Raw genomic sequence first — 4,857 nt, 5'->3', positions numbered from 1 at the left:
ATGCTACACAGTATGCACCGGATCGTGAATACCCCTATAATTTTGTTATACCCGAGCGCACTTGTGCACAAGGGTATTATAACTTTGTTCACATAACGGTTGTTTGTAACAGGCAAAACGAATCGAGATAGATATAGACAAATGTATACATAAATGATCAGAATGAAAAGATAAATCGATTAAGCGGTGACTGTCTGTCCGTCCGTCCGTCCGTCCGTCCGTCCGTCCGTCCGTCCGTCCGTCCGTCCGTCTGTGCACACGATAACTCGAGTAAAAATTGAGATATCTTAACGAAACTTGGTACGTGAACTTCTTTTGGGCGTGGGACGGATGGTATTGAAAATGGGCGAAATCGGATAATAACCACGCCTACCTCCCATATAACGGTAATTTTAAGAAATACGAAAACCGCGATATTTTAGTAACTACTGAAGATAATCCACTAAAAATTGACAGTTACAATGAGTTTCAGACGAAAAACATGAATATTATAAATTTTTGGAAAATGGGCGTAGCCACGCCCACTTATGGTTACATGTGTATATCTTGGTAACCGCTGCACCAATTTCTTCCAAACTTGGCACAGTTGTTGGCCTTAGTACAGCATACTAAATGGCTGAAAATTTTAAAATTCGGACAATAACCACGCCTACCTCCCATATAACGGTAATTTTCAGAAAAACGAAAACTGCGATATTTTAGTAACTACTGAAGATAATTCACTCAAAATTGATATTTGCAATGAGTTTTAGACGAAAAATGAGAATATTACAAAATTTTGGCAAATGGGCGTAGCCACGCCCACTTATGGTTACATGTGTATATCTTGGTAACCGCTACACCAATTTCTTCCAAACTTGGCACAGTTGTTGGTCCTTGCACAGCATACCAACTGGCCGAAAATTTCTAAAATCGGACAATAACCACGCCCACATCCCATATAACGGTAATTTCGAGAAATACAAAATCTTCGATACATCAGTAAATATTGAAGCTAATTTATTCAAAATTGATTTTTGCAACAATTCTTTACCAAGAAATACGTTTATGACAAAATTTTGGAAAATGGGCGTAGCACCGCCTACTTGTGATCACATATATGTATCTCGCTAACCGTTCTAGCAATTTGCACCAAGCTCGGTATGATTATTGTGCTTGCCACATAAAAGCAAACCGTTGAAAATTGTTGAAATCGGACTAAAATTGAGGCCGCTTTTCATATAACGGTAAATTTCAGATATGCTTGAAATTTCAATATTTCGAAATTTAAGGACGCTAATTTACTTAAAATGTATACACCCCGGCTTAGCATGTAGCGGTAGCTTTCGGAAAGGTGGAAAACATATATTTAATACTTGCGCCGGGTATTTAATGTTCGGCTCCGCCCGAACTTAGACTTTCTTACTTGTTGATACATAACACCATTCAATATTTGACCTAACATGCAGTAAATTCGCTAGGCTTGCCTGTAGGAATAGACAAAAGCTTTGGACACAGAAATGCCAAATGGAGCAATGTGACAAGCCCAACAAACCGCAGACATTTAATCTATATACATACATATGTAGGTATGTGCACGCACGCCGCCGTATACTATATATTAGGCTCGGACGAAATGTTTTGTACATATAAACCTAAATAGATACTTATGCTTTGTCTAGCCAAATGTGGTGTGCACCTTCATTTGATTGATTGACAGTCTAATATCTACCTCGTTGACTTTTCTCACCAGTTTATTTTCGTTTGGATGCACATACATATGCATGTACATAGGCATGGACCCCGTAGAGAAAAATCCATGAGAAGACCGCTGCGGTGGCTTTCTTAATGCTTTTCATTGTGTTGTCATTCCAGAGAAACTTACTCTAGAGAGTTACTCCAAAATACTTGCCAGTACGCCTCAACTATCGAGTTTGGACGGTGTAAGAGCCAGTACGTTGTACCGTCTGGTAAAAAGGACTAGCTGAGTTTTAGCTGGCTCATAAAGACCGCCGTTTTTTATCCAAATAACTAGTGAAGCTAGCTAGAATTCCATGCGATCGCACAAAGTTTGAGGTAATTTTCCCTATACATAACCGCAAGATATTTATTAACCGACTTCCAAAAAAGGAGGAGGTTATCAGTTCGTCGGAATATTATTATTATTATTATTTTTTTTTTTTTTTTTTATGTATGTTACCGCATAACTTTGGACCACGTCAACCGATTTCGATTTTTGCATCGGAAAGGTAGTGTCTCAGAGGTGGTTCCATACTAATCTCGTTAAGATCCGATCAGCGGATCATGAGATATATATATATATATATATATTTTTTTTATATGGGAGTTGAAGTCGGTTTTTTTTTTGCTAAAAATTACTTGTTTGTTTTTCGAAACTAAACAGTCAAGCTCCGTAGCAGTGTGACCAGGATAGTTTTTTTGAGTCTACATTTAGCAATTAAACTTTTCCCCTATCCTCAGAATTTTAGGTCTATCTTCGTGGCATTTTTTAATGCTACCTTTTCCAAAAGTAATTTTTTCTGCCATGAAATTATTGAATAATGAGGTAATCTTTGAAAATTTGAGCAGCCAATATGAAAGATTAATTGAATTGCAACTCTTACAGCAAACCATATTTCATTCTGCTACTTAGTTACAAAATAAGTCGGCAAAATTACTCTACACTTTTAGGGACCTTAAAATAGCTCTGCTATTCGGAAGTAGACAAGAAGGATTTTTTTTTAAGAAACAAAGTTTAAATAAAGGAAGAACTGGAGCATGTGTGTCGCGGTGTGTATGGAGCAGAGTTATTCGGCATTGCGCTTTAAGAGATCAGGCTTTATTTCATTCAAATGAAAGTTAAATAATGCCCACCGTCAAAAAGTAATAAAACCCGCGGGATTTATTTCTTTTTCGAAAAGGCAATAACGCCCGCGGGCTTTATTTCTTTTTTTTAGGGAATTGGCGAGAGTCACCCATCGTTGGCGTTTCAAGAATTTTTAATATTTCTAATCGTTGAAGATTCTATAATTTTTATTTTTCGAAACGTTGGCATTTCGAGAATTATTGATTTTTCCACTCGATATTTCAGCTGGTGGTTTGAGATTGTATTTTTTTTTTACCCAATTTTTATAAGATTTAAAACTAGCTATCTGAAATTAGTTCTATAATGTAAATGATATAATGAAAATTATGAGTTATTAATAAACTGATTAAAAATATGAATCCGTATTTAATTTTAACAACATAAATAAACAGTAATTTTTGTTATAAATATTAGATTTTTCCGGCACCGTGTTTCTTGTAATTTGATTTTTTCTTTAGTCGGAGTTATATTGGATATATATAGAATTCATCGAAGTATCTTTGGGTTTTAATTGGAATGCAGCTGATATAATAAAGTGGAGTTAAAATTAATAATTTGTTCGTTTAAGACCCTGGGTGCTTTCGTATATGGGAGTTTCCAGCGGAAGGTCCACCACGACAAAAAAAATAAAAGTTTTATATCTAACGTATTGACGGGCCGATTTGTATGCTTTTTAAAGTATATACTGGCTATGTAAGTAGAATCATGTTTGTATAAAATGGTCTTCCTAGGTGGTGCCAAGGTCGAGATATTTCGAAAAACCGTATTTATGGTCCGATTTGGTTCGAATTTGGCGTATGTGGTTGAATCATAATATATCATAGATTTCTAATAAATTGACCCTGAATTGGCGCTGAAGTCAAAATATAAAGTATATTCTACATAAAATACAGGTTTTATTTGCGTTGAAAATTCATTTAAAAGCAATATTAACAAAAATATAACGATGGAAATTTATGTCACGTGACGCCACGTCACGTCACGTTTCACACTTGGGGTTGTAAAAGAGAATTGAAACAATTTGCATTAATTCAAAAAACTCTAAAAGCAACTAGAATTGCTCCAAATCATATTAAAATAAGTTTCATGAAAATAGCCATCCACAATTCGCAGAGTTTTGCGATTTTGTCAGAAAAGAAAAAATCAACTTCCATTTTTTGTCACGTAACGACACTCTCTTTAAATGCTAATATTTCAGGACCAAGCAGTTCGATTGATTTAATTTTTCGGTTAAACATAGAGCTAATTATGTGCTATACAATGGCCCAAAAAAGTTAAAGAAAACAAATGGTATTCCTTTTTTGTATCACATTGAAATCGTACGACTGTCACGTGCGCCACCATGGGAATGCCCATATGCATTAGTGTATGGTATCAGAGCCATTTATGTCATCAAATTGCAGAAAAAAATGCTGCTAAATATATTTCTTTCAAAACATGATTTCAAATAGTTACCAAAACTTATTTAGAGAAAAGTTTATTTAGGTGACTCTTATCCGATATAAATTATTTTCCTGATTGTTCCTCGAAGACGATGCAAGAAAAAAATCCTTCGAGAAAACTGATTTAATCGAGCGAAATTTATTTTCTCGAGTTTGTCTCGAATTCGATATTATGTCGCCCTCGTTTTTGTGTTTATTGGGTACATGACGAAGGATATGCGCCCGCAATAATGCCCATAAACTTGGCTTTGCAGATGGAATTTTAATTTTCAAATCTTCCAACTGCAATACAATCATCAAAATTCTTGGCAAAATGTGTCCAAATTCTTTCATTGTATTTTGTATGTGCAGTTTATTTGTGCCACAATTCATATTAATATTAGGGGTATTCACGATCCGATGCATACTGTCTAGCATGGTGCATAGATAGTATAAATATCATGTTTACATAAGGGGTATTCACGATCCGGTGCATACTGTCTAGCATGGTGCATAGATAGCATAAATAGCATGATTGTTGTTGTTTCATGTGTTCAAACAACAACAAAATTAGCCAATCATGCTACCTAT

Source organism: Rhagoletis pomonella, unplaced genomic scaffold, assembly GCF_013731165.1.
Source record: "Rhagoletis pomonella isolate Grant_MI unplaced genomic scaffold, Rhpom_1.0 Rhpom_scaffold_00004, whole genome shotgun sequence".
In the NCBI taxonomy this organism is placed as follows: domain Eukaryota; kingdom Metazoa; phylum Arthropoda; class Insecta; order Diptera; family Tephritidae; genus Rhagoletis; species Rhagoletis pomonella.
This window is presented reverse-complemented; position numbering follows the sequence as displayed.